Genomic DNA, 17,696 nt, shown 5'->3' with positions numbered 1-17,696 from the left:
ACTACATCGGAACATCCGAAAACGTTTCCGCTGCAGAACATTTCCATATGAAACTACACCGGAACATCCGAAAACGTTTCCGCTGCAGAACATATCCATATGAAACTACATCGGAACATCCCAAAACGTTTCCGCTGCAGAACATTTCCATATGAAACTATATCGGAACATCTGAAAACGTTTCCGCTTCAGAACATTTCCATATGAAACTACATCGGAACATCCGAAAACGTTTCCGCTGCAGAACATTTCCATATGAAACTACATCGGAACATCTGAAAACGTTTCCGCTGCAGTACATTTCCATATGAAAATGCATCAGAACATCCGAAAACGTTTCCGCTGCGGAACATTTCCATATGAAACTACACCGGAACATCCGAAAACGTTTCCGCTGCGGAACATTTCCATATGAAACTACATCGGAACATCTGAAAACGTTTCCATATGAAACTACATCGGAACATCCGAAAACGTTTCCGCTGCAGTACATTTCCATATGAAACTACACCGGAACATCCGAAAACGTTTCCGCTGTAGAACATATCCATATGAAACTACATCGGAACATCCGAAAACGTTACAGCTGCAGAACATTTCCATATGAAACTACATCGGAACATCCGAAAACGTTTCCGCTGCAGAACATTTCCATACGAAACTACATCGGAACATCTGAAAACGATTCCGCTATGGAACATCAGAACATCCTAAAACGTTTCCGCTGCGGAACATATCCATGTGAAACTACATCGGACAATCTGAAAACGTTTCCGATACGGAACATTTCCATTTGAAACTACATCGGAACATCTGAAAACGTTTCCGCTGCAGAACATTTCCATATGAAACTACATCGGAACATCCGAAAACGTTTCCGCTGCGGAACATTTCCATATGAAACTACATCGGAACATCTGAAAACGTTTCCATATGAAACTACATCGGAACATCCGAAAACGTTTCCGCTGCAGAACATTTCCATATGAAACTACATCGGAATATCCGAAAACGTTTCCGCTGCAGTACATTTCCATATGAAACTACATCGGAACATCTGAAAACGTTTCCGCTGCGGAACATTTCCATATGAAACTACATCGGAACATCCGAAAACGTTTACGCTGCAGAACATTTCCATATGAAACTACATCGGAACATCTGAAAACGTTTCCGCTGCAGTACATTTCCATATGAAACTACACCGGAACATCCGAAAACGTTTCCGCTGTAGAACATATCCATATGAAACTACATCGGAACATCCGAAAACGTTACAGCTGCAGAACATTTCCATATGAAACTACATCGGAACATCCGAAAACGTTTCCGCTGCAGAACATTTCCATACGAAACTACATCGGAACATCTGAAAACGATTCCGCTATGGAACATCAGAACATCCTAAAACGTTTCCGCTGCGGAACATATCCATGTGAAACTACATCGGACAATCTGAAAACGTTTCCGCTGCGGAACATTACCATGTGAAACTACATCGGAACATCTGAAAACGTTTCCGCTGCAGAACATTTCCATATGAAACTACATCGGAACATCCGAAAACGTTTCCGCTGCGCAACATTTCCATGTGAAACTACATCGGAACATCTGAAAACGTTTCCGCTGCAGTACATTTCCATATGAAACTGCATCAGAACATCCGAAAACGTTTCCGCTGCAGAACATTTCCATATGAAACTACATCGGAACATCCGAAAACGTTTCCGTTGCAGAACATATCCATATGAAACTACATCGGAACATCCGAAAACGTTACAGCTGCAGAACATTTCCATATGAAACTACATCGGAACATCCGAAAACGTTTCCGCTGCAGAACATTTCCATGTGAAACTACATCGGAACATCTGAAAACGTTTCCGCTGCTGTACATTTCCATATGAAACTGCATCAGAACATCCGAAAACGTTTCAGCTGCGGAACATTTCCATATGAAACTACATCGGAATATCTGAAAACGTTTCCGCTGCAGAACATTTCCATATGAAACTACATCGGAACATCTGAAAACGTTTCCGCTGCAGAACATTTCCATATGAAACTACATCGGAACATCCGAAAACGTTTCGGCTGCAGAACATTTCCATATGAAACTACATCGGAACATCCCAAAACGTTTCCGCTGCAGAACATTTCCATGTGAAACTACATCGGAACATCTGAAAACGTTTCCGCTGCTGTACATTTCCATATGAAACTGCATCAGAACATCCGAAAACGTTTCAGCTGCGGAACATTTCCATATGAAACTACATCGGAACATCTGAAAACGTTTCCGCTGCAGAACATTTCCATATGAAACTACATCGGAACATCCGAAAACGTTTCCGCTGCAGAACATTTCCATATGAAACTATATCGGAACATCTGAAAACGTTTCCGCTTCAGAAAATTTCCATATGAAACTACATCGGAACATCCGAAAACGTTTCCGCTGCAGAACATTTCCATATGAAACTACATCGGAATATCCGAAAACGTTTCCGCTGCTGTACATTTCCATATGAAACTGCATCAGAACATCCGAAAACGTTTCCGCTGCAGTACATTTCCATATGAAAATGCATCAGAACATCCGAAAACGTTTCCGCTGCGGAACATTTCCATATGAAACTACATCGGAACATCTGAAAACGTTTCCATATGAAACTACATCGGAACATCCGAAAACGTTTCCGCGGCAGAACATTTCCATATGAAACTACATCGGAATATCCGAAAACGTTTCTGCTGCAGTACATTTCCATATGAAACTACATCGGAACATCTGAAAACGTTTCCGCTGCGGAACATTTCCATATGAAACTACATCGGAACATCCGAAAACGTTTACGCTGCAGAACATTTCCATATGAAACTACATCGGAACATCTGAAAACGTTTCCGCTGCAGTACATTTCCATATGAAACTACACCGGAACATCCGAAAACGTTTCCGCTGTAGAACATATCCATATGAAACTACATCGGAACATCCGAAAACGTTACAGCTGCAGAATATTTCCATATGAAACTACATCGGAACATCCGAAAACGTTTCCGCTGCAGAACATTTCCATACGAAACTACATCGGAACATCTGAAAACGATTCCGCTATGGAACATCAGAACATCCTAAAACGTTTCCGCTGCGGAACATATCCATGTGAAACTACATCGGAACATCTGAAAACGTTTCCGATACGGAACATTTCCATTTGAAACTACATCGGAACATCCGAAAACGTTTCCGCTGCGGAACATTTCCATATGAAACTACATCGGAACATCTGAAAACGTTTCCGCTGCAGTACATTTCCATATGAAACTGCATCAGAACATCCGAAAACGTTTCCGCTGCGGAACATTTCCATATGAAACTACATCGGAATATCTGAAAACGTTTCCGCTGCAGAACATTTCCATATGAAACTACATCGGAACATCTGAAAACGTTTCCGCTGCAGAACATTTCCATATGAAACTACACCGGAACATCCGAAAACGTTTCCGCTGCAGAACATATCCATTTGAAACTACATCGGAACATCCCAAAACGTTTCCGCTGCAGAACATATCCATATGAAACTACATCGGAACATCCGAAAACGTTTCCGCTAAAGAACATTTCCATATGAAACTATATCGGAACATCTGAAAACGTTTCCGCTTCAGAACATATCCATATGAAACTACATCGGAACATCCGAAAACGTTTCCGCTGCAGAACATTTCCATATGAAACTACATCGGAACATCCGAAAACGTTTCCGCCGCAGAACATTTACAAGTGAAACTACATCGGAACATCTGAAAACGTTTCCGCTGCGGAACATTTCCATATGAAACTACATCGGAACATCTGAAAACGTTTCCGCTGCAGAACATATCCATATGAAAAAACATCGGAACATCCGAAAACGTTTCCGCTGCAGAACATTTCCATATGAAACTACATCGGAACATCTGAAAACGTTTCCGCTGCGGAACATTTCCATATGAAACTACATCGGAACATCTGAAAACGTTTCCGCTGCAGAACATTTCCATATGAAAAAACATCGGAACATCCGAAAACGTTTCCGCTGCAGAACATTTCCATATGAAACTGCATCAGAACATCTGAAAGCGTTTCCGCTGTAGAACATTTCCATATGAAACTATATCGGAACATCTGAAAACGTTTCCTTTTCAGAACATATCCATATGAAACTACATCGGAACATCCGAAAACGTTTCCGCTGCAGAACATATCCATATGAAACTACATCGGAACATCTGAAAACGTTTCCGCTGCAGTACATTTCCATATGAAACTACATCGGAACATCTGAAAACGTTTCCACTGCAGAACATTTCCATACGAAACTACATCGGAACATCCGAAAACGTTTCCGCTGCAGAACATTTCCATATGAAACTACATCGGAACATCTGAAAACGTTTCCGCTGCAGAACATTTCCATACGAAACTACATCGGAACATCCGAAACCGTTTCCGCTGCAGAACATTTCCATATGAAACTACATCGGAACATCCGAAAACGTTTCCGCTGCAGAACATTTCCATATGAAACTACTTCGGAACATCCGAAAACGTTTCCGCTGCAGAACATTAACAAGTGAAACTACATCGGAACATCTGAAAACGTTTCCGCTGCGGAACATTTCCATATGAAACTACATCGGAACATCTGAAAACGTTTCCGCTGCAGAACATATCCATATGAAACTACATCGGAACATCCGAAAACGTTTCCGCTGCAGAACATTTCCATATGAAACTACATCGGAACATCTGAAAACGTTTCCGCTGCGGAACATTTCCATATGAAACTACATCGGAACATCTGAAAACGTTTCCGCTGCAGAACATATCCATATGAAACTACATCGGAACATCCGAAAACGTTTCCGCTGCAGAACATTTCCATATGAAACTGCATCAGAACATCCGAAAACGTATCCGCTGCGGAACATATCCATATGAAACTACATCGGAACATCCGAAAACGTTTCCGCTGCAGAACATTTCCATATGAAACTACTTCGGAACATCCGAAAACGTTTCCGCTGCAGAACATTTACAAGTGAAACTACATCGGAACACCTGAAAACGTTTCCGCTGCGGAACATTTCCATATGAAACTACATCGGAACATCTGAAAACGTTTCCGCTGCAGAACATATCCATATGAAACTACATCGGAACATCCGAAAACGTTTCCGCTGCAGAACATTTCCATATGAAACTACATCGGAACATCTGAAAACGTTTCCGCTGCGGAACATTTCCATATGAAACTACATCGGAACATCTGAAAACGTTTCCGCTGCAGAACATTTCCATATGAAAAAACATCGGAACATCCGAAAACGTTTCCGCTGCAGAACATTTCCATATGAAACTGCATCAGAACATCTGAAAACGTTTCCGCTGTAGAACATTTCCATATGAAACTATATCGGAACATCTGAAAACGTTTCCTTTTCAGAACATATCCATATGAAACTACATCGGAACATCCGAAAACGTTTCCGCTGCAGAACATATCCATATGAAACTACATCGGAACATCTGAAACCGTTTCCGCTGCAGTACATTTCTATATGAAACTACATCGGAACATCTGAAAACGTTTCCACTGCAGAACATTTCCATACGAAACTACATCGGAACATCCGAAAACGTGTCCGCTGCAGAACATTTCCATATGAAACTACATCGGAACATCTGAAAACGTTTCCGCTGCAGAACATTTCCATACGAAACTACATCGGAACATCCGAAACCGTTTCCGCTGCAGAACGTTTCCATATGAAACTACATCTGAACATCCGAAAATGTTTCCGCTGCAGAACATTTCTATATGAAACTACATCGGAACATCTGAAAACGTTTCCGCTGCAGAACATTTCCATATGAAACTACATCGGAACATCTGAAACCGTTTCCGCTGCAGAACATTTCCATATGAAACTACATCGGAACATCTGAAACCGTTTCCGCTGCAGAACATTTCCATACGAAACTACATCGGAACATCTGAAAACGTTTCTGCTGCAGAACATTTCCATGTTAAACTTCATCGGAACATCTGAAAACGTTTCCGCTGCAGAACATTTCCATATGAAACTACATCGGAACATCTGAAAACGTTTCCGCTGCGGAACATTTCCATATGAAACTACATCGGAACATCTGAAAACGTTTCCGCTTCATCGGAACATCTGAAAACGTTTCCGCTGCAGAACATATCCATATGAAACTACATCGGAACATCCGAAAACGTTTCCGCTGCAGGACATTTCCATATGAAACTACATCGGAACATCCGAAAACGTTTCCGCTGCAGAACATTTCCATATGAAACTACATCGGAACATCTGAAAACGTTTCCATATGAAACTACATCGGAACATCCGAAAACGTTTCCGCTGCAGAACATTTCCATACGAAACTACATCGGAACATCCGAAAACGTTTCCGCTGCAGAACATTTCCATATGAAACTACATCGGAATATCCGAAAACGTTTCCGCTGCAGTACATTTCCATATGAAACTACATCGGAACATCTGAAAACGTTTCCGCTGCGGAACATTTCCATATGAAACTACATCGGAACATCTGAAAACGTTTCCGCTGCAGAACATTTCCATACGAAACTACATCGGAACATCCGAAACCGTTTCCGCTGCAGAACATTTCCATATGAAACTACATCTGAACATCCGAAAATGTTTCCGCTGCAGAACATTTCTATATGAAACTACATCGGAACATCTGAAAACGTTTCCGCTGCAGAACATTTCCATGTAAAACTACATCGGAACATCTGAAAACGTTTCCGCTGCAGAACATTTCCATATGAAACTACATCGGAACATCTGAAACCGTTTCCGCTGCAGAACATTTCCATATGAAACTACATCGGAACATCTGAAAACGTTTCCGCTGCGGAACATTTCCATATGAAACTACATCGGAACATCTGAAAACGTTTCCGCTTCATCGGAACATCTGAAAACGTTTCCGCTGCAGAACATATCCATATGAAACTACATCGGAACATCCGAAAACGTTTCCGCTGCAGAACATTTCCATATGAAACTACATCGGAACATCTGAAAACGTTTCCATATGAAACTACATCGGAACATCCGAAAACGTTTCCGCTGCAGAACATTTCCATACGAAACTACATCGGAATATCCGAAAACGTTTCCGCTGCAGTACATTTCCATATGAAACTACATCGGAATATCCGAAAACGTTTCCGCTGCAGTACATTTCCATATGAAACTACATCGGAACATCTGAAAACGTTTCCGCTGCGGAACATTTCCATATGAAACTACATCGGAACATCCGAAAACGTTTACGCTGCAGAACATTTCCATATGAAACTACATCGGAACATCTGAAAACGTTTCCGCTGCAGTACATTTCCATATGAAACTACACCGGAACATCCGAAAACGTTTCCGCTGCGGAACATTTCCATATGAAACTACATCGGAACATCTGAAAACGTTTCCGCTTCATCGGAACATCTGAAAACGTTTCCGCTGCAGAACATATCCATATGAAACTACATCGGAACATCCGAAAACGTTTCCGCTGCAGAACATTTCCATATGAAACTACATCGGAACATCTGAAAACGTTTCCATATGAAACTACATCGGAACATCCGAAAACGTTTCCGCTGCAGAACATTTCCATACGAAACTACATCGGAACATCCGAAAACGTTTCCGCTGCAGAACATTTCCATATGAAACTACATCGGAATATCCGAAAACGTTTCCGCTGCAGTACATTTCCATATGAAACTACATCGGAACATCTGAAAACGTTTCCGCTGCGGAACATTTCCATATGAAACTACATCGGAACATCTGAAAACGTTTCCGCTGCAGAACATTTCCATACGAAACTACATCGGAACATCCGAAACCGTTTCCGCTGCAGAACATTTCCATACGAAACTACATCGGAACATCTGAAAACGTTTCTGCTGCAGAACATTTCCATGTTAAACTTCATCGGAACATCTGAAAACGTTTCCGCTGCAGAACATTTCCATATGAAACTACATCGGAACATCTGAAAACGTTTCCGCTGCGGAACATTTCCATATGAAACTACATCGGAACATCTGAAAACGTTTCCGCTTCATCGGAACATCTGAAAACGTTTCCGCTGCAGAACATATCCATATGAAACTACATCGGAACATCCGAAAACGTTTCCGCTGCAGGACATTTCCATATGAAACTACATCGGAACATCCGAAAACGTTTCCGCTGCAGAACATTTCCATATGAAACTACATCGGAACATCTGAAAACGTTTCCATATGAAACTACATCGGAACATCCGAAAACGTTTCCGCTGCAGAACATTTCCATACGAAACTACATCGGAACATCCGAAAACGTTTCCGCTGCAGAACATTTCCATATGAAACTACATCGGAATATCCGAAAACGTTTCCGCTGCAGTACATTTCCATATGAAACTACATCGGAACATCTGAAAACGTTTCCGCTGCGGAACATTTCCATATGAAACTACATCGGAACATCTGAAAACGTTTCCGCTGCAGAACATTTCCATACGAAACTACATCGGAACATCCGAAACCGTTTCCGCTGCAGAACATTTCCATATGAAACTACATCTGAACATCCGAAAATGTTTCCGCTGCAGAACATTTCTATATGAAACTACATCGGAACATCTGAAAACGTTTCCGCTGCAGAACATTTCCATGTAAAACTACATCGGAACATCTGAAAACGTTTCCGCTGCAGAACATTTCCATGTTAAACTTCATCGGAACATCTGAAAACGTTTCCGCTGCAGAACATTTCCATATGAAACTACATCGGAACATCTGAAAACGTTTCCGCTGCGGAACATTTCCATATGAAACTACATCGGAACATCTGAAAACGTTTCCGCTTCATCGGAACATCTGAAAACGTTTCCGCTGCAGAACATATCCATATGAAACTACATCGGAACATCCGAAAACGTTTCCGCTGCAGAACATTTCCATATGAAACTACATCGGAACATCTGAAAACGTTTCCATATGAAACTACATCGGAACATCCGAAAACGTTTCCGCTGCAGAACATTTCCATACGAAACTACATCGGAACATCCGAAAACGTTTCCGCTGCAGAACATTTCCATATGAAACTACATCGGAATATCCGAAAACGTTTCCGCTGCAGTACATTTCCATATGAAACTACATCGGAACATCTGAAAACGTTTCCGCTGCGGAACATTTCCATATGAAACTACATCGGAACATCCGAAAACGTTTACGCTGCAGAACATTTCCATATGAAACTACATCGGAACATCTGAAAACGTTTCCGCTGCAGTACATTTCCATATGAAACTACACCGGAACATCCGAAAACGTTTCCGCTGCGGAACATTTCCATATGAAACTACATCGGAACATCTGAAAACGTTTCCGCTTCATCGGAACATCTGAAAACGTTTCCGCTGCAGAACATATCCATATGAAACTACATCGGAACATCCGAAAACGTTTCCGCTGCAGAACATTTCCATATGAAACTACATCGGAACATCTGAAAACGTTTCCATATGAAACTACATCGGAACATCCGAAAACGTTTCCGCTGCAGAACATTTCCATACGAAACTACATCGGAACATCCGAAAACGTTTCCGCTGCAGAACATTTCCATATGAAACTACATCGGAATATCCGAAAACGTTTCCGCTGCAGTACATTTCCATATGAAACTACATCGGAACATCTGAAAACGTTTCCGCTGCGGAACATTTCCATATGAAACTACATCGGAACATCCGAAAACGTTTACGCTGCAGAACATTTCCATATGAAACTACATCGGAACATCTGAAAACGTTTCCGCTGCAGTACATTTCCATATGAAACTACACCGGAACATCCGAAAACGTTTCCGCTGTAGAACATTACCATGTGAAACTACATCGGAACATCTGAAAACGTTTCCGCTGCAGAACATTTCCATATGAAACTACATCGGAACATCCGAAAACGTTTCCGCTGCGGAACATTTCCATGTGAAACTACATCGGAACATCTGAAAACGTTTCCGCTGCAGTACATTTCCATATGAAACTGCATCAGAACATCCGAAAACGTTTCAGCTGCGGAACATTTCCTTATGAAACTACATCGGAATATCTGAAAACGTTTCCGCTGCAGAACATTTCCATATGAAACTACATCGGAACATCTGAAACCGTTTCCGCTGCAGAACATTTCCATATGAAACTACATCGGAACATCTGAAAACGTTTCCGCTGCAGAACATTTCCATACGAAACTACATCGGAACATCCGAAACCGTTTCCGCTGCAGAACATTTCCATATGAAACTACATCGGAACATCTGAAAACGTTTCCGCTGCAGAACATTTCCATGTAAAACTACACCGGAAAATCCGAAAACGTTTCCGCTGTAGAACATTTCCATACGAAACTACATCGGAACATCCGAAACCGTTTCCGCTGCAGAACATTTCCATATGAAACTATATCGGAACATCCGAAAACGTTTCCGCTGCGAAACATTTCCATATGAAACTACATCGGAACATCTGAAAACGTTTCCGCTGCAGTACATTTCCATATGAAACTGCATCAGAACATCCGAAAACGTTTCCGCTGCAGAATATTTCCATACGAAACTACATCGGAACATCCGAAAATGTTTCCGCTGCAGAACATTTCCATATGAAACAACATCGGAACATCTGAAAACGTTTCCGCTGCAGAACATTTCCATATGAAACTACATCGGAACATCTGAAAACGTTTCCGCTTCATCGGAACATCTGAAAACGTTTCCGCTGCAGAACATATCCATATGAAACTACATCGGAACATCTGAAAACGTTTCCGCTGCAGAACATTTCCATATGAAACTACATCGGAACATCCGAAAACGTTTCCGCTGCAGAACATTTCCATATGAAACTACATCGGAACATCTGAAAACGTTTCCATATGAAACTACATCGGAACATCCGAAAACGTTTCCGCTGCAGAACATTTCCATACGAAACTACATCGGAACATCCGAAAACGTTTCAGCTGCGGAACATTTCCATATGAAACTACATCGGAACATCTGAAAACGTTTCCGCTGCGGAACATTTCCATATGAAACTACATCGGAACATCCGAAAACGTTTACGCTGCAGAACATTTCCATATGAAACTACATCGGAACATCTGAAAACGTTTCCGCTGCAGTACATTTCCATATGAAACTACACCGGAACATCCGAAAACGTTTCCGCTGTAGAACATTACCATGTGAAACTACATCGGAACATCTGAAAACGTTTCCGCTGCAGAACATTTCCATATGAAACTACATCGGAACATCCGAAAACGTTTCCGCTGCAGAACATTTCCATGTGAAACTACATCGGAACATCTGAAAACGTTTCCGCTGCAGTACATTTCCATATGAAACTGCATCAGAACATCCGAAAACGTTTCAGCTGCGGAACATTTCCATATGAAACTACATCGGAATATCTGAAAACGTTTCCGCTGCAGAACATTTCCATATGAAACTACATCGGAACATCTGAAAACGTTTCCGCTGCAGAACATTTCCATACGAAACTACATCGGAACATCTGAAAACGTTTCCGCTGCAGAACATTTCCATATGAAACTACACCGGAACATCCGAAAACGTTTCCGCTGTAGAACATTTCCATATGAAACTACATCGGAACATCCGAAACCGTTTCCGCTGCAGAACATTTCCATATGAAAAAACATCGGAACATCTGAAAACGTTTCCGCTGCAGTACATTTCCATATGAAACTACACCGGAACATCCGAAAACGTTTCCGCTGTAGAACATTTCCATACGAAACTACATCGGAACATCCGAAACCGTTTCCGCTGCAGAACATTTCCATACGAAACTGCATCAGAACATCCGAAAACGTTTCCGCTGCAGAATATTTCCATACGAAACTACATCGGAACATCCGAAAATGTTTCCGCTGCAGAACATTTCCATATGAAACAACATCGGAACATCTGAAAACGTTTCCGCTGCAGATCATTTCCATGAAAAACTACATCGGAACATCTGAAAACGTTTCCGCTGCAGAACATTTCCATATGAAACTACATCGGAACATCTGAAACCGTTTCCGCTGCAGAACATTTCCATATGAAACTACATCGGAACATCTGAAAACGTTTCCACTGCAGAACATTTCCATACGAAACTACATCGGAACATCCGAAACCGTTTCCGCTGCAGAACATATCCATATGAAACTACATCGGAACATCTGAAAACGTTTCCGCTGCAGAACATTTCCATGTAAAACTTCATTGGAACATCTGAAAACGTTTCCGCTGCAGAACATTTCCATATGAAACTACATCGGAACAGCTGAAAACGTTTCCGCTTCATCGGAACATCTGAAAACGTTTCCGCTGCAGAACATTTCCATATGAAACTACATCGGAACATCCGAAAACGTTTCCGCTGCAGAACATTTCCAAATGAAACTATATCGGAACATCTGAAAACGTTTCCGCTGCAGAACATATCCATATGAAACTACATCGGAACATCCGAAAACGTTTCCGCTGCAGAACATTTCCATATGAAACTACATCGGAACATCCGAAAACGTTTCCGCTGCAGAACATTTCCATACGAAGCTACATCGGAACATCTGAAAACGTTTCCGCTGCAGTACTTTTGAAAATAAAAGTGCATCAGAACATCCGAAAACGATTCCGTTGCAGTACATTTCCATATAAAACTGCATCAGAACATCCGAAAACGTTTCCGCTGCAGTACATTTCCATATGAAAATGCATCAGAACATCCGAAAACGTTTCCGCTGCGGAACATTTCCATATGAAACTACATCGGAACATCTGAAAACGTTTCCATATGAAACTACATCGGAACATCCGAAAACGTTTCCGCTGCAGAACATTTCCATACGAAACTACATCGGAACATCCGAAAACGTTTCCGCTGCAGAACATTTCCATATGAAACTACATCGGAATATCCGAAAACGTTTCCGCTGCAGTACATTTCCATATGAAACTACATCGGAACATCTGAAAACGTTTCCGCTGCGGAACATTTCCATATGAAACTACATCGGAACATCCGAAAACATTTACGCTGCAGAACATTTCCATATGAAACTACATCGGAACATCTGAAAACGTTTCCGCTGCAGTACATTTCCATATGAAACTACACCGGAACATCCGAAAACGTTTCCGCTGTAGAACATATCCATATGAAACTACATCGGAACATCCGAAAACGTTACAGCTGCAGAACATTTCCATATGAAACTACATCGGAACATCCGAAAACGTTTCCGCTGCAGAACATTTCCATACGAAACTACATCGGAACATCTGAAAACGATTCCGCTATGGAACATCAGAACATCCTAAAACGTTTCCGCTGCGGAACATATCCATGTGAAACTACATCGGAACATCCGAAAACGTTTCCGCTGCAGAACATTTCCAAATGAAACTATATCGGAACATCTGAAAACGTTTCCGCTGCAGAACATATCCATATGAAACTACATCGGAACATCCGAAAACGTTTCCGCTGCAGAACATTTCCATATGAAACTACATCGGAACATCCGAAAACGTTTCCGCTGCAGAACATTTCCATACGAAGCTACATCGGAACATCTGAAAACGTTTCCGCTGCAGTACTTTTGAAAATAAAAGTGCATCAGAACATCCGAAAACGATTCCGTTGCAGTACATTTCCATATAAAACTGCATCAGAACATCCGAAAACGTTTCCGCTGCAGTACATTTCCATATGAAAATGCATCAGAACATCCGAAAACGTTTCCGCTGCGGAACATTTCCATATGAAACTACATCGGAACATCTGAAAACGTTTCCATATGAAACTACATCGGAACATCCGAAAACGTTTCCGCTGCAGAACATTACCATGTGAAACTACATCGGAACATCTGAAAACGTTTCCGCTGCAGAACATTTCCATATGAAACTACATCGGAACATCCGAAAACGTTTCCGCTGCGGAACATTTCCATGTGAAACTACATCGGAATATCTGAAAACGTTTCCGCTGCAGAACATTTCCATATGAAACTACATCGGAACATCTGAAAACGTTTCCGCTGCAGAACATTTCCATATGAAACTACACCGGAACATCCGAAAACGTTTCCGCTGCAGAACATATCCATATGAAACTACATCGGAACATCCCAAAACGTTTCCACTGCAGAACATATCCATATGAAACTACATCGGAACATCCGAAAACGTTTCCGCTGCAGAACATTTCCATATGAAACTATATCGGAACATCTGAAAACGTTTCCGCTTCAGAACATATCCATATGAAACTACATCGGAACATCCGAAAACGTTTCCGCTGCAGAACATTTCCATATGAAACTACATCGGAACATCCGAAAACGTTTCCGCTGCAGAACATTTACAAGTGAAACTACATCGGGACATCTGAAAACGTTTCCGCTGCGGAACATTTCCATATGAAACTACATCGGAACATCTGAAACGTTTCCGCTGCAGAACATATCCATATGAAAAAACATCGGAACATCCGAAAACGTTTCCGCTGAAGAACATTTCCATATGAAACAGCATCAGATCATCCGAAAACGTATCCGCTGCGGAACATTTCCATATGAAACTACATCGGAACATCCCAAAACGTTTCCGCTGCAGAACATATCCATATGAAACTACATCGGAACATCCGAAAACGTTTCCGCTGCGGAACATTTCCATATGAAACTACATCGGAACATCTGAAAACGTTTCCGCTGCAGAACATTTCCATATGAAACTACATCGGAACATCCGAAAACGTTTCCGCTGCAGAACATTACCATGTGAAACTACATCGGAACATCCGAAAACGTTTCCGCTGCAAATCATTTCCTTTTGAAACTACATCGGAACATCCGAAAACGTTTCCGCTTCAGAACATATCCATATGAAACTACATCGGAACATCCGAAAACGTTTCCGCTGCAGAACATTTCCATATGAAACTACATCGGAACATCCGAAAACGTTTCCGCTGCAGAACATTTACAAGTGAAACTACATCGGAACATCTGAAAACGTTTCCGCTGCGGAACATTTCCATATGAAACTACATCGGAACATCTGAAACGTTTCCGCTGCAGAACATATCCATATGAAAAAACATCGGAACATCCGAAAACGTTTCCGCTGAAGAACATTTCCATATGAAACAGCATCAGAACATCCGAAAACGTATCCGCTGCGGAACATTTCCATATGAAACTACATCGGAACATCCCAAAACGTTTCCGCTGCAGAACATATCCATATGAAACTACATCGGAACATCCGAAAACGTTTCCGCTGCGGAACATTTCCATATGAAACTACATCGGAACATCTGAAAACGTTTCCGCTGCAGAACATTTACAAGTGAAACTACATCGGAACATCTGAAAACGTTTCCGCTGCGGAACAATTCCATATGAAACTACATCGGAACATCTGAAAACGTTTCCGCTGCAGAACATATCCATATGAAACTACATCAGAACATCCGAAAACGTATCCGCTGCGGAACATTTCCATATGAAACTACATCGGAACATCCCAAAACGTTTCCGCTGCAGAACATTTCCATATGAAACTACATCGGAATATCTGAAAACGTTTCCGCTGCAGAACATTTCCATATGAAACTACATCGGAACATCTGAAAACGTTTCCGCTGCAGAACATTTCCATATGAAACTACATCGGAACATCCGAAAACGTTTCCGCTGCAGAACATATCCATATGAAACTACATCGGAACATCCGAAAACGTTTCCGCTGCGGAACATTTCCATATGAAACTACATCGGAACATCTGAAAACGTTTCCGCTGCAGAACATTTCCATATGAAACTACATCGGAACATCCGAAAACGTTTCCGCTGCAGAACATTTCCATATGAAACTACATCGGAACATCCGAAAACGTTTCCGCTGCAAATCATTTCCTTTTGAAACTACATCGGAACATCCGAAAACGTTTCCGCTGCAGAACATTTACAAGTGAAACTACATCGGAACATCTGAAAACGTTTCCGCTGCGGAACATTTCCATATGAAACTACATCGGAACATCCGAAAACGTTTCCGCTGCAGAACATATCCATATGAAACTACATCGGAACATCCGAAAACGTTTCCGCTGCGGAACATTTCCATATGAAACTACATCGGAATATCTGAAAACGTTTCCGCTGCAGAACATTTCCATATGAAACTACATCGGAACATCTGAAAACGTTTCCGCTGCAGAACATTTCCATATGAAACTACATCGGAACATCTGAAAACGTTTCCGCTGCAGAACATTTCCATATGAAACTACATCGGAATATCTGAAAACGTTTCCGCTGCAGAACATTTCCATATGAAACTACATCGGAACATCTGAAAACGTTTCCGCTGCGGAACATTTCCATATGAAACTACATCGGAACATCCCAAAACGTTTCCGCTGCAGAACATATCCATATGAAACTACATCGGAACATCCGAAAACGTTTCCGCTGCGGAACATTTCCATATGAAACTACATCGGAACATCTGAAAACGTTTCCGCTGCAGAACATTTCCATATGAAACTACATCGGAACATCCGAAAACGTTTCCGCTGCAGAACATTTCCATATGAAACTACATCGGAACATCCGAAAACGTTTCCGCTGCAAATCATTTCCTTTTGAAACTACATCGGAACATCCGAAAACGTTTCCGCTGCAGAACATTTACAAGTGAAACTACATCGGAACATCTGAAAACGTTTCCGCTGCGGAACATTTCCATATGAAACTACATCGGAACATCCGAAAACGTTTCCGCTGCAGAACATATCCATATGAAACTACATCGGAACATCCGAAAACGTTTCCGCTGCGGAACATTTCCATATGAAACTACATCGGAATATCTGAAAACGTTTCCGCTGCAGAACATTTCCATATGAAACTACATCGGAACATCTGAAAACGTTTCCGCTGCAGAACATTTCCATATGAAACTACATCGGAACATCTGAAAACGTTTCCGCTGCAGAACATTTCCATATGAAACTACATCGGAATATCTGAAAACGTTTCCGCTGCAGAACATTTCCATATGAAACTACATCGGAACATCCGAAAACGTTTCCGCTGCAGAACATTTCCATATGAAACTACATCGGAACATCCGAAAACGTTTCCGCTGCAAATCGTTTCCTTTTGAAACTACATCGGAACATCCGAAAACGTTTCCGCTGCGGAACATTTCCATATGAAACTACATCGGAACATCTGAAAACGTTTCCGCTGCAGAACATTTCCATATGAAACTACATCGGAACATCCGAAAACGTTTCCGCTGCAGAACATTTCCATATGAAACTACATCGGAACATCCGAAAACGTTTCCGCTGCAAATCATTTCCTTTTGAAACTACATCGGAACATCCGAAAACGTTTCCGCTGCAGAACATTTACAAGTGAAACTACATCGGAACATCTGAAAACGTTTCCGCTGCGGAACATTTCCATATG

Source organism: Anopheles coustani, chromosome 2 (assembly GCF_943734705.1).
Source record: "Anopheles coustani chromosome 2, idAnoCousDA_361_x.2, whole genome shotgun sequence".
In the NCBI taxonomy this organism is placed as follows: domain Eukaryota; kingdom Metazoa; phylum Arthropoda; class Insecta; order Diptera; family Culicidae; genus Anopheles; species Anopheles coustani.
Note: the sequence above shows the minus strand (reverse complement) of the source record.